The sequence below is a fragment of the Bufo gargarizans genome, chromosome 4 (genome assembly GCF_014858855.1).
Source record: "Bufo gargarizans isolate SCDJY-AF-19 chromosome 4, ASM1485885v1, whole genome shotgun sequence".
NCBI lineage: Eukaryota > Metazoa > Chordata > Amphibia > Anura > Bufonidae > Bufo > Bufo gargarizans.
In genome coordinates, this window is record NC_058083.1 from 257913750 (window position 1) to 257929127 (window position 15378).

General features: G+C 40.7%; 1 protein-coding gene across 1 annotated transcript in view; it reads right to left on the bottom strand.

Moving 5' to 3' along the window:
* ASCC3 (activating signal cointegrator 1 complex subunit 3) overlaps window positions 1-15378 on the bottom strand; it is a 670136-nt gene that overhangs the window by 363771 nt on the left and 290987 nt on the right. The gene's annotated exons all lie outside the window — the stretch shown is intronic.

Sequence of the window (15378 nt, forward strand, 5' to 3'; positions counted from 1 at the left end):
AAACATTGGAAACCTTTACTGATGATCAATTGTAAAACACACATATACCGTAAATTACTACTCTTCCGTAATGCTTTTATTTAAATCCATCAATAATATCGGAGAAAACCATGATGCATCTGTCATTTACTCAATACACTAGCATCACTTTTTAATCTGTGATACATTGCTATTCGTTTCCGTGTCTTGTATGCATGGCTGAACACCATAGAGACAGATGCTTATTAATCAGGCCTGAATACTCAGCCAAGCTATTTGGGGTGCACTCTGTGGAACGGTTTTATGAGTCTTACCTAGAGTTACCTTCACAATCAATATATGTGCATTATCCCAATGAATGCACTTCACAGTTAACATAACAGCTATTCATCATGTTGCGTGTCCATCAGCAGAGAATGCATTTCCAGCTCTTTACATGGGGAACATCATTTGTGAAACCTGGACAAACTGAACAGATACAGCTCAGATGCTTCTTAGTAATTGATCTATTTAAGCTATTATGTGCCTTTTTATAATTAGACTCCTAACAAAGTAAGCTGTTACTACAGGGTATTACTATATCAAATGAAAAGCTTCCTGGAAATGCAAAAACATACTTTCTTCTAGACTCTGCTGAATAGTGACAACTGAAAGGCATCAAAAGGAATTCTGACAAAGAGACCCATCACAGAGCTGAAGATCTGAGTTCACAGAAAGTAGTTCAAAAAATGTCAAATGACTAATGCTAGTATAAAAAAAAAAGAAAAAAAAAAAAAGACCTGGCATCCAGGAACTGCTGTCTTCATGGATGCTTATGTCTTAAAGGGGTTATTCAATCCCTATAATGCACACGCCTTTGACACCTGTACTTACCTCGCTCCCCGGCACCTGCCGAGACGGGCAGCCAATAACAGGCCCTGGTGGGAACGAGTCTCCCTAGCATCGCGGGTGACTCTAGGGAGGCTCATCCCCGTCACGACCTGCTATTGGCTGCGACCCCGATGCGCCTTCCCCCGCCCCTGTATATTTTGTCCCACATGACCGGAAGATGTAGCGGTGGCTGTTTGAGCATCAGAAGGGGCACAGGTGCTGAGGAGTAAGGTAAGTACAATCTGCGTGAGGGGCACGGGGCATTATAGGGGTTGGATAACTCCTTTAACCAGTTCATATTACAAGGTATTTTGGGTCTTCAGGGCCAGACACCGATGAGCAGTTTTTAGTACATATCGGTTTAACAGCTTATAAGGCCGCGTTCATATGCCCTTTTTTCTCATTCTTCTGATCCATCAAAACAAAAAAAGGATAGTTTATTTTGAGCATCCGTTGTGCTCATTTTGCATCTGTTTTTGACAGTTCCGTCAGAGATTCATTATTTTAGAAGGGAGAAAAAGTGCTGCATGAAGAACTTTTTCTCCCATCTAAAATAACTGATTTCTGAGGGAACTGACAAAAACTGATGAAACGATTGCAAAATGAGCACAAAGGATGCTTAAAATAAGGGTTCATTCACAAACCGTATCTATTCTGCAGTCCTCAAATTGCGGATCCGCAAAACATGGATACCAGCCGTGTGCATTCTGCATTTTGGAGATCGGACTGTCGTTCTCCATGATAGAAATGCCTATTCTTGTCCGCAATTATGGACAAGAAAAGGAAACATTCTATCTTTTTTGAGGAGTTACGGAATATGGAAGTATGGATGCGGACAGCACTTAGTGTGGGCCTAAAGGTTGTTTTTTTTTATGTTGCTTTTTTCCGCTCTGTTCTTCTGATGGATCAGAAGAACAGAAAACAAAATAGTGATGTGAACTTGGCCTGACTGTTTGGGCTAATGACTGGATGTTTGCAGCTTTTTTTTCTTGTCATTTGTAAACCTATAGGGGAACATTTATTAATCCAGATACAACTTTTTTTTTTTTGGGTGTAAAAAATGTTGCATGGCATGCCAATTGTGACATTAAGGAAACAAGTCACTTTTCAAAGTAGTCTATGTTTAAGGCAGAAAAGTGAGATTTGACCTGGATCATGGCATATGTACTATCTGTGACACTTGAAATCTCACAGAAAAGTAGCATCCTATGCAAGGCAGCCCGCAATGCAGTTGCATCATACACATGAAAACTGTGTACAATTTCATAAATTTGGTGCAAACACACAATGCAAAACAAGACTTGGGCTACTTTAACACTAGCGTTTACATTTTCTGGTATTGCGATCCATCATAGGGTCTCAATACCCAATGGGGCCAAAACGTAACTGAACAAAACGCTCCAAAATGCATTCCGTTCTCATACCAGAGAGAAAACCGCAGCAAGCTGTGGTTTTCTTTCCACCACGGGATGCGGAGCAATGGGGAACAATGCAAGTCAATGGGGATGGACCAGTTTTCTATGTCAATAGAAAACGGATCTGTTCCCCATTGACTTTCAATGGTGTTCATGACGGATCCATTTTGGCAATGTTAAAGATAATACAACCAGATCCGTTCATAATGGATGCAGATCGTTATATGATCCCAAGTGTGAAAGTAGCCTTAAAAGTGGCATAAAAACAATCTCAAATGATACATTTCCCCCATAACGTATGCTTTTTTAAGACTTGTTAGGCTTATGGTTTGAAAAAATGATAAAAATATAAACCTTTTTATATTTTAGCAAATTACTTTGTGGCACTATGTCTGTCTAAAACAGACATTTATTAGTGTTCATCATGGGCAGCTGTACATTTTTATGTATTACATGTTCATTTTAAGGTGATGGGTCTGGTATAAAAGCATTTAGCAGGAAGGAACCTTTTTAAGGCAGTGGGTTACTTTTTCTATATTTTATTTTTGATCTTTTTATACTTAAATGTTTATGCAGTTTCTCAAAGGTCAGAAAAGGGGGGACTTTATTATTTTGTTTGTATTTTTGCTATTTATATGCTTTTCCATTGTAGCTGCTATGCTGCCTGCACCACATCATAAGTGCATGGAGAAACTGAGCAGCACGCTAGGAAAACAACCATTGCTATTATATACTGCTGAATGGAGGGATATTTAACCTAACCTAACCATCTCAGAAATAGTGGCTCTTGCTCAGTACCAAATCTGTTCCTTGGGTGTAAGATTAGTAGCAGCATAATCACATATTACACTATAACAATGTTCTGACAGCGTAAGAGACCCAGAAGTAATATAAAACAGTAAATGAAAAACAAACAGCAGGCTGAATCGTTAAAGAAGACGAGAGGAGAAACAGAAAACTTGGCTCCAAGAGAGCCAAGGCAATATCTGTTTGTAGGAACACAATGGAGCAGAATTATTACTGCATTTGTACCAGTTTTTGCCTTTTATGTGACTTTTTTCAGCATTTTTTTAATGCAGGTCAGGTGACACTCGCAACGCTTTGGTGTTTAAAATGTAACAATTAGACACCTTTATGGCAGTGCTATGTTTTTGGCGCAAACAAAGGCGCATTTTATATAAACACATCCCGTTAGCATAATTCACACTGGATGGTGATCAGGTGCAGAGTGGCGCACGTACTGATGCGCCGCATTTTTATGCATCTCTGCTCCAAATTTTTAATTTATTCTAAATTGAAACTAGCTTGTCAGAGGCAAAGCAATAATACAGAATGTGAGCAACAGTAAACCTACTGAAGTGTTAGGCTACCTGAAGATGCGCACAAGTTTCCGTGCGGAATTTCTGTGCATTTCCACAGCCAAAACCATGTGTTACTTGCGGGTTTGATCTGCAGGTCTCAGTCTTCCATTGAAAAGGTGAAATCTGCACCAAAAATCACACAACTGACATGCTGCAGATTTCAAAATCAACACAAGAGGTCAATTTCCACCCAAAAGAAAAAAGAAAATAAGCAAAGCACACGTGAAATTTGTCTTATACACTTTGCTGGTACCGTATGATGCTATGGTTTTTCCCGCACACAAACTGCAAGGTCTGCAGGTAGCCTTAGGTAATGTAGACAATGCAGAAGGTTAAAAGCTTCCCTCAATAGACTTTAGAATGTTATCATTCAAACCTATGGGCTTTAATCGGCATGATAGCGCTATACATTTTGGGTAGTTTTCCTAACTCAATGTGATTGTTAGATTATTCGTAATACGGTTGAGACAGTAGACCAGATGAGTCGTTTCCAGTTTGTGAAACCTGACAGAGACAAGAAAGCGACTATGATTTATCCCTAGAGCCTGGTCTACAAAGTGACTTCATAGTCTAACACCGGTCTCCTGTAATATATTCATTACTAACAGCGTCAGGCATGGTCTTCTCATTAGAAACAGACCCAATAGAGATAACCTCTGTAGCAGAGTATTATTTATGCGATTGCACGGGTGCAATCGCCACATCTCTGATGATACTGACAAATTACATTATTCAAAAAGCGGCATTAGAAAATGATCGCATTATGGCATCTAATGCGAATGCACTCGGAGGAGGTTATTCAAAAACCTTGGAAGGTGAGACATTTCTTGGTGTGAGAAATTTGCAGAAAAGGTAAGCTCTAAGGATCAATTCTAGACGCCTAACCTAGAGAAGTCTATCAAAAGCCCCAAGTCTAAGCAAGCTATCTATTATTATTAATATTATCCATCTTTGTAAGTTACACAGGAGGAGGTGGCACACTGGGAGGAAGAATGATAAAGCTGCACACGCATTTGGTAATTCAAAGTGAAGCCTACAAATGAGACGTCTCATTAGCTGGAGCAGATGGATAAAAATTAAAGGCTGAATCGCCAACTTTTAATTTCCCAGTAGCCAGGAAGAGCGTGGAGTCTTGCAGAGTACGACTGTTGAAAAACCAACATGAAAAGATTTTCTCCATCTGTCATAACACATGCCGGAGTGAAATACAACTACCTCCCACTGTCCTTTCTTCTGCAAATGGCAAGGATATGCGGCATGTGTATTAAACACATGAATATAGAGCTGTACCCATATATAATCATTTAAACTGGTTTTACATCGAGACACTTGGCATTTAAGTGATGAAAATGAAGATATCATGCCTAGCTTCTAGAAAACTCTGCCACGATCACACTGCTTGTAAGATGTGAGGCAACCACAGCTATGGAACAAGATTGCCGACTTGTAGATCTAAATATTTGAAATGAATCTAATCACCTCTTGACATCTCCCCAAGGAAGATTTGGAAGAAGCGGATTCAGTTTCTGGACACAAGCCTTTAATAATTTGCTGGTACATGCTGCTTATGCTTTTACAGTACATGCTAGGCTAGCTTTACTGTTAAACACTACAGCATTGTAAGCCCTGCTCTGCTAACAGTGGAAATATTTCTATCCTTTCCGAACAAGAGCGGACAAACCTAAGCAGATACCCAATTACCACTCTAGAAGAAAAGGATTCATTTTTAATAGTGTGTAAAAAAGACATCTAAAATTACCACTAAATACATCTAAAACGGCCACCTCTGCCCATAGACAGCTTATTTTATATTTGTTTATACCTAGCCTGTTACCCTCTATGGTACAAATTATTTTCTTTAAAATGTTATACTTACCATTGAATGCCAATTTATTAACTTTTTAGGACAAATTCAGCATTGAGGTTTGAAATTAAAATCTGCTTTTATTCAGTTAAGGCCTCACATGCACACAACTGTATCCATTTTGCAGTCAGCAAAAGCACAGATCTGCAAAAACTGGATATCGGCCGAAATGCTTATTCCTGTCCACAGTAAAGAATGGGACATGTTCTGTAATTTTCAGAACAGCCACACAAATGTGTATTCATAACATTAAATGGGACAATCTTCCAAAAATGCAGATTAGACATGGACCAAAATGCCGGTAGCGTGCATGAGGCCTTAAAGGGGTTGTCTGAGTTATTTTTTTGTTCTTTGTATGTTTCTAGCTAGGCAAATGTAAGGACTTTACAATTCACTTACTTTATCTCCAGTTGCTGCTTTCTCAAATTTCATTGAGGGTCACATGACCTGTGATGTCAGCTTCTCTCCCGGCTCTGAATGTTTTGTGCACAAGCCTGAGAGAGCAGATATGTGCCTGTACAGGAGATGTCACTGTGCTGGCCACGCCCCTCCGCCCTACACTGCTGGCTGCTGCTTATTGCTCTCTCCCTGGATTCTTGAGGAAAAACATTAACCCCTTCAGCTGCACAGACTGAGGGCTGAAGGCTTTATTGAGTAGCTGCAGGCAGTGAGGAGACAAATGGGCACAGGAGCTGACAAAGGAGTTCTGCAGAGCATTGCACAAAAACAGGTAGGGGGAAGATTCTGTGTGTATCAGCAGTTTCATTGTACAGCTGGGACTTGCAGTCCTACAAATACAACTTCCTGCTGAGTCTCCCAGCAGTAAGACATGTCACTCAGGGCAGACTTATTCACTCCCTTTGCAGAGCAGGGAAAGGGGCATAAATTGTTGTTATTGCAGGTAAACAAAGGGTCAGAAGAGAACCAGGGAAATATATATATATATTTTTTGCCTAAAACTTGCTTAACTTAGATATATATTGCTGCCCATCAGATTTACAGCGCTGTATATATATTTTATTTTCAAAACTCGGACAACTCCTATAAGGGAATGTGTGACTTCTGACCAACTCCACTAACTATAGTACTACATGAACATGACTGCTGGCACTAACTTGATCAGTAATATGAATTTCTATACTCACCCCAGTTCCCTGCTGTGTGCCCACAAACCAGTAGCGTAATGCATTAAGATCACTCATGAGCGTGCGCATACAATAAAAAGGATTCCAGGATAAGCCTCTATGCATTACATGACTGGTCTGTGGGCGCACAGCGGGGGGTAATAGGGGCGAGTATAGAAACACAAGTTCCTGATTAGTGGCAGAAATTCCATCCAGTTAGTCACAGATTTTGACAAAAATATTGGACAAAAAAAAGTCCTAAAGACTACAACATCCCAATGAGATCTTAGCTATGTGCTAGATCTGTAACTTTGTAAATACATGTCATAACAGCGTTTTCCAGGATTACTATGGCTTTTAACAGATATGCTTATGTAGTTGCTTACTTTATGTAAATCTTCCCCAATGTGGCCTCCTCACCAATGTTCACCATGTAAATAAATCTGATTGTCATCCTGTATGTAGGACTTCCTGTTGCTGTATCCAACCAAACCCATGATGCACTTTTATATGTCCTCTATTCCCATATAAGTATCTGTGTTGCTACTTTCACATGCCCATTGACATAAGATCACAGGAAATAAGAAAGAGCTGCATGGACATGGTCATGTGACCACAGCCCACAACAGGAGCAATAAAAGTAAAATAAATACACAACAATGTTTGAAAGACAATACTTCCCCCAAATACAAATTTCTAAAGAATCTCTCTGCAGACACTGAGTCAGCAGGAGATAGTGGGAAATGTTACTGCAGTAGCCGGTAGTATTTTAAACGGAGTTGCAGCGTGACTTGGCATCTCGAGTCAGAACTGCACTGCGAACGTAACTACATAAAAGCACAATAAGATGTTCAAAGGGGAACATATACGGGATCTCAGTGCTGTGATATGTCTGTATATAAAGAAATAGACACATTGATAGTGTCTGATGAAACAGGTACATAATGAGCAGCAACAGCAAGAAAATGAACAGTACACAAAAGATGATCCTAGCTATAAATCAGCAGCAGGGGACTGCCATACACTGGAAAAGACAAAAGGCTTAAAAAAAAAATCATGTAAGCATTAATTGCATGCTCTATTGTATAACAATCCCACCCGTAGGGGATTAAAACTGAATGGGTAAGGACAGAAGCCCAACAGAATAGTAGCAATGGGAATAATAATACATCAAAACTGCACACCCAACTTTAAGGGTCCATTCACACGTCTGTGTGGATCCGCAAAACACCAGCAATGAGCATTCCGCAATTTGAGGACCGCACATCGCCGGCACTATAATAGAAAATGCCTAATCTTGTCCGCAATTGCGGGGCAGAGTGCTGGTTGCAGAGTGCGATTGCATTCGTGTTTTTGCGTTTATATGTGTATTTCGCCATAGCAATGTGCACCTGCATACAGGGCTGTGCTGACTGAACCCCCCACATTTTTTTCTTTGTAGTATATATTGGAGGCGTGGCGATCTCCAAGCAGTCATGCACACCTGACCAGTTAGTCTGCCCTGGAGGCTGGTTTTAAAGTCAGTATAAAACTGAGTCTGCTTATATAGCACCTACCAGTAGCCATTTGGCTCCAGGAGAAGTAAATAGTGGGCTCAGCATGCATGTTGGTACTTGCATCCCTGGATCCGATGAAAGCTGTAATGGCACCGGACGGGGTTAAAAGCAGAGTGTGCTTGGCGTGCATGCTGTACCTGCACTCCCTGGACTTTGTGTGGCTGTCATGGCCCATAACAGGTAGGAACTAGTGTTAGGGACCACTCATGAAGGCGACCTTGACGTGGTGAGTTGCTTATTACGCTTTGGCCAAAATGTACACTAATGATTCATTCAACATCCAGCATAGAGGCAGGGCAGAGTGCTGGTTGCAGAGTGCGATTGCATTTGTGTTTTTGCGTTTGTATCTGTATTTCGCCATAGCAATGTACACCTGCATACAGGGCTGTGCTGACTGAACCCCCCACATTTGTTTCTTTGAAGAATAGGACATGTTCTATTTTTTTTTTGCGGAAGCGTGGATCTGTAAATGCGGATGTGGATCCATTCAGCACATTCCGGCCCTATTGAAAATGAATGGGTCTGCACCCGTTCCGCAAAATTGCAGAATGGATGTGGACCCATTTTGCGGACGAGTGAATGGACACTAAGGCTACTTTCACACTGGCGTTTTGGTTTCCGTTTGTGAGATTTGTTAAGGGCTCTCACAAGCAGTGCAAAACGGATCAGTTTTGCCCTTAATGCATTCTGAATAGATAAGGATCTGCTCAGAATGCATCAGTTTGGCTCCGTTCTATCTCCATTTCGCTTAGGAGGTGGACACCAAAACGCTGCTTGTGGCGTTTTGGGGTCTGTCTGACGAAACTTAGCCAAACGGATCCGTTCTGACACAATGTAAGTCAATGGAGACGGATCCGTTTTCACTGACACAATCTGGCACAAAAGAAAAAGGATCCGTCCCCCATTGACTTTCAATGGTGTTCAAGACGGATCTGTCTTGGCCATGTTAAAGATAATACAAATGGATCCGTTCTGAAGAGATGCATGTGGTTGTATTATCTAAACGGATCCATACCAAAAGTGAGAGTGAAAGTAGCCTAAGTATGGAGCCAAAACCAAAGCTAAATAAACAAGTTTCATAGGTATTGTAACAATAAAAAGGCCACGCAGCTTTTAAGTTTAAAGGGAATTTTTTAAATCGCCCAAAAAATTTTCAATATTTTTTTGTTGTTGAAGTTTTGTTGATTTTTTAAACTTTTCAATGTCTATCTTAATGTAAAAATGGGAGCGTTTTCTAGGCATGCTCTGTAACCCATGCAAAGGTCATAAGGGAGCTGACAAGCTGGGATATCTCCAATGGTGAATGATGGATCCAGTGTTATCTATATAGAGGTGTTACTTGACATTGTAATTCTGCCTGTGGTGATAATGATATAGCTACTGAAAATTGAATGCACAGTACAGTAAATTATTATTAGTTGTAGTGGCCAGTGTATAAACAGCAGGATTACAAAATCCGCAAAACATGGTCACCGGCCGTGTGCAACCATTTATGTTCACTGGGTCCGCTATCTGCAAGATGTAGCAAAACATATCCTATTGCTACGTAGAGGCACGGACCCGGAAGCACGGTCCACAAAACGGGCACAGCTGTCACACGTTTGTGTGAACGCACCCTTAGGCTGCATACTAAAATAAAATCCATATCCCTCCCATAAGTCACTTTTCAATGTGAACAGCAATGGTTTCAGAAAAAGTCAAAATGGCAGCCCTGTGATAGTTTACTTAGCACTATCCGACTGAATCCACACTCTGTGGACTTTGGCCCTGATTTCTCACAACTTTAGAATTCTGGCTTGATGAGGCTTTTATAACTTTTTGGGTTCACCTGTACAAATCTTTTGCAAGTTTTTGCATTTTTGCACCACTCACTCCAGTTTTGTAATGTGGGTGGAAAAGTGGGTATGGTTAGGCTACTTTCACACTTGCGTTCAGAGCGGATCCGCTCATATAATGCAGACGATGGGATCCGTTCAGAACGGATCCGTCTGCATTATATTGTAGAAAAGATTCTAAGTGTGAAAGTAGCTTCAGAACGGATCCGTCCAGACTTTACATTGAAAGTCAATGGGGGACGGATCCGTTTGAAAATTGAGCCATATAGTGTAAAATTCAAACGGATCCGTCCCCATTGACTTACATTGTAAGTCTGGACGGATCAGTTTGCCTCCGCACGGCCAGGCGGACACCCAAATGCTGCAAGCAGCGTTCAGGTGTCCGCCTGCTAAGCGGAGCGGAGGACAGACTGTGCCAGACTGATGCATTCTGAGCGGATCCGCATCCACTCAGAATGCATTAGGGCTGGACGGATCCATTCGGGGCCACTTGTCAGAGCCTTTAAACGGAACTTACAAGCGGAGCCCCGAACACAAGTGTGAAAGTAGCCTTAATTATGTTAAGAAGTTTCACTTCAGATTTATCCCAATCTCACTCCAGTAGGCGGATGGAGTAGGAAAACTGGAGTAGCTTTTCTAGACAGACGTATTCTTACGACAAATTTATTAAACAACCAAGCAAAACTGACTTCAAATATTCACCTCATGATAAATTCCCTCTTGTGTTTTTTAAATATCCATAATAAATTTCAAAATTTGCACATAGAGCCAATTTTGCAGCAAATCTGGCACAATTACCAATAAGTAGATAAGATCCATTACAGAACAAACTATGCTGTGGATTTTCCCTTTTTTCCATTTTCTAAACCCAATATATACACATTGTACTGCATATATACAGTAAGTTGTACTTTTAAACGTTTTTGGTACAGAGCCCATATTAAAAACTGTAGAAAACAAACCATGAGTAAACCTAGACTGAGGGGCTCATACACCAATGTTGTCTGCTTTTTCTCCAGTCCACAAAACACGGATACCAGCTGTGTGCAGTCTGCATTTTGCGGAACAGAATAGTCCTATCCTTGTCCATGATGCGCACAAGAATAGGACATGTTCTATATTTTTGTGAGGCCACTGAACGGACATATGGATGTGGAGAGCACGCAGTGAGCTGTCTGCATCTTTTCTGTCCCCACTGAAACACGTTTGTGCGCATGAGCCCTTTTTGGCATTTGTGACCAAACTGTTTATGCCTGTCACATTTCTAGCCGCCCCTACACAAAGGCAGTGCAATCTACAGGCAGCATGCTACAGAGCAGTAGGAGCTAAGCAAACCGATTGATAGTTTTATCGGAAAAGATTTAGCATAGTCATTTAAACCTCTGATCTTTTATGCTTCAGAGTCATATAGGCGGTGTCATTCAGTGACAGCTAACCAGCATCGCGGGTGACGCTAGGGAGGCTCGTTCCTGTTGCCAGATAATTTGATCGACACGGCAGCAAAAGCGACGCTTGTGCTAGGGAGTGAGTTAAGTACAATCTGTGTGAAGGGCCTGGACATTTGGGGGGGGGGGGGGGGGATTTTTTGGGGTTGGATAACCACTTTAAGCTTGCAGGGAGTAAGACCAAGAACAGCTTCCGATTAACTAGGCATGGCTAGTCATTTGAATCACCTGCTCTGCACAGCCCCTGAAAAACTGGTGTCTAACCACCTGCTCTTCCAGGCAATACCTGCTGCCGCTGGGGGGTTTCAACCATCCGGTATCTCACATTTAAAAAAAAAAAAAAAAAAAAAAAAAAGGACATCAATATGGAACAACATTGGCCATGTTGTTACGGATTTACAATAAACGGATGTCTTATTCCAATTCTTTGCCCATATTTACTATGCGCTGCCTTTTGAAGGAACTCCAGAGGTACTGGAGGAGGGCTCCCGGTGATCTGGACACACATACTACGGACACACATTAGTGATATGTTTTCCTTTCTTTGAGATCTTATGCACGATAGGTTTTCATTTTCATCACCTATATTTCAAATTCTCGTAATTGACAGTGTGACATGACAAGTTTTATGGCTTTATCTACTTAATACCATACACTTTATTGGTTCAAAATTCCAGTAGCGTATAAATCTATGCCAAGACCCAATAAGTGCAGTCATGGGAAGAATGAAAAATAACCTCTTCCATTTCACTCAGCTGCCAATAAAAGAGGTGTGAAGCCACTTTCTTGGTCCCATATGGTTTATTTTATGCAATGTAGTATATCACATGTACATAATACCATTACTGTCACTTGTCCCAGTGGGACAGAATTGAAAATGTGTATATGAATGTTGCATTATTTCTATACTTTCACGAGATGCTGTTCCTAACCTACTACATAGGAGATATATGCATTCCAAATATTTAAAACAATAAAAGTGAACTGCTGCCAGTGACCTCTGTAATAGGCCTTTTACAATATAAAATTCAATGCAAAGCAGCAGTCGCATTCAGTTAATTTTTATGCTCCACTAAAGAACTTGGCACTTAAATTAACTTCCAGCCATGGCCCTGTCCTGCCTTTAAAATAATGCTTTACTAAGTACTCCATGTACAGAATAAATCAAGAGAGATACCCGCTGTTCTTATCTGCACTTCCCTGGCTATGCAAAGCTCATATTACACCACTCTTTTCCGACTACATTTCCACTTAATAGTAACATTTTTATTCATTATGAATTGTGACTAGAATTTGGCCTCCATACACTGCTACATGCTATAGCTACTAATGTACTACAATACAGTACCGTAATACAGCAGTACTGATAGAAAGAACATCATACAAAGCCTATGCATTAAACTGTGCCTACTTGGCTTATCCTGACTTGAATATACCCTCTTGGATGAAACTTTATATTGTGCCAGAAAACTGATAGCTAATCAATGGGTGAGCTATCATACTTCTATTCTAGTCTAATGGGTTGGAGGCATCCATTCTTCCTTGTCCAAAAAATAAAAGGCACAAAAAAATATGTATTTTTCACCCTGTCCATAAGACGTAGGTTTTAGAGGAGGGAAAATTATAATTTATAAAAAATAAAATAAAAATCAGACCAGACCTCAGATCAGACCACCTTTTTCTTCATCAGACCAACAATCTTTTTCAGACCTCAGATCAGACCACCCCAATCAAACCCCAAATCTGTATCAGACCTTAGATCAGACCCAATCCTCATCAGACATAAAAAAAAAAAAATAACGGCACACTCGTCCTGCACTCACCACTCCCTGGTCAGTACTGCGTGGAGCCCAGAAGAAGAACAGGGATCTATGAGTACAGCTAGCAGTTGTGTATCTGAGGTGCACCTTAAAATGTTATAGGATCTGGACACCCTGAAACCAGTTACCCCACTGTTACATCAATGTGGTGGAGGTTTGGCCCACTCCTCTTTGTAAAATTGTTGTAGTTCTAGTACATTGGTTGGTTTTCAAAGAATGTTAATGGCTCAAATTTTGTTTCATTTGAGCACTCAGAGGTGGACTTGCTTGTGTGCTTAGGAACATTGTACTGCTGCATAACCAAACTATGCTTGAACTTTAGGTCATAAATTGATAGATGGACAATCAACTTCAAGATTTTTCTGATAGAAAGCAGAATTCATGGTTCCATCAAGTTGTCCAAGTCCTGTAGAAGCAAAGCAGCCCCAGACCACCACCATATTTGCATGTTAGAATGTATAGTGGAATGCAGCAAAAGCTTTATGCCAGATGTGTCGAAACCTATATCTTCCAAAAGGTTTCACCTTTAACTAGTTCACAGAAGATTATCCCAATAGTCTTTGCAGTCCACTAAATGTTTTTTGGAAAATGCAAGAAAAACCTTTGTTTTCTTTTTGGTGAGCAGAGATTTGTGCCCTGTAACTCTCCAACAGCTGTAATTTTCTGTGTTTCTTATTGAGGAATTGTGCGCACAGATCTTAAAGGGGCTTTCCGGGATTTTAATATCGACGACCTATCCTCAGGATAGGTCATCAATATCAGATTGGTGAGGGTCCGACACCCGACCGGAAAACCCATTTAAGGCCTCATTCACACATACATGGACCACGGTCCGTGAAAACCCGTCCAGCTAAGTGCACGGCAAAATTGGTTGCTATGACATCGTGCTCTTCGTGCTGCCACCACTGCACAGTAATAAACTCTTATAGATCAGACGAATGTATTACTGTAGAGAGGCGGTGGCACGAAGCGCACAGTGTCATAGCAACCAATGATGCCATGCGCTCGTGCACTCAGCAGGATGGGTTTTCATGAACCGTGGTCCACGTATGTGTGAATAAGGCCTAAAGGAGGCCTCAAGTTCTATATATATTAGCAATTAACAATTATACGTAATCAGAGTCTGAAAAGCGTTGGAATATTTCAATACAGATATATTTGTATCTCTACAAATATTATCTACATGTGACCAGTTTGAAAGTAGTTTCAATGACCACAGTTGGCTTTAGGCGAGTATCCTGATGTGTAACATAAAATAACTTCTCAGCTTATTTTTAGCCTGCAGCTGGGAAAATGCTCGAGGGAGTGTATGTCTCGCCCTGCTTTTAACTGGGTGAGACAAAGTCCAGGAAAAGTTAGGCGCCTTCAATAAACCAAATTCTCTGAGACTTGAAGTGTTTTACTAGGCCTGGATATTTTAAGGAATGTTAGGTGATAGACTCATTACTCGGCCATAAAAGATATGGTTTGAGATTTATCAAGACTGGCCAGTCTTTTCTAAATTTATCAATGCTGTACACCAGCTTCCTGCTCAACTTTTGGGGATTTTCTGCCACTCATGCCACTTTTACAAAAGTGGGCAGAGCTTCGGCCAGACATATTTATCATTATTTACGCTAGAAAATTGTTTGAACCTATAGCTGAAATCTATGGCAGCCCATAGCGGACGTGATTTTGTCGCAAAGACAGCCCAAGATCTGACTCTTAATAAATTTTGTACATCTTACAAAATTTTGACTGAATTATGAAACAGGCTTAGGAAATCTGCCCCTATGTTTCTTCTGTGCTTTGGGTGCATTAAGCTGCTGACAGGTTCCCTCAAACACTTTGCTGAAAATGTATATAGGTAAAACCCTATATACACAGTGTTCTCTACACAATTTGTTCTGGATTAAAGAAGAACTCCAGCATTTATTTTCTTTACCTATATAGTGCAGGATAGGACATTGTTAAATAGAAGCTCTTGTGTATACCTGTTTTACTTTGTGTGAAGTTTGTGGGTTGTCTGGCATCTTCTTCCGCTTATACATGGTTTTCCTAATGAATCCTACATTTCTCATCATGCCTGGCTTGAGTCTTCCCACACTAAACTCAATCCTCTGACGTGCA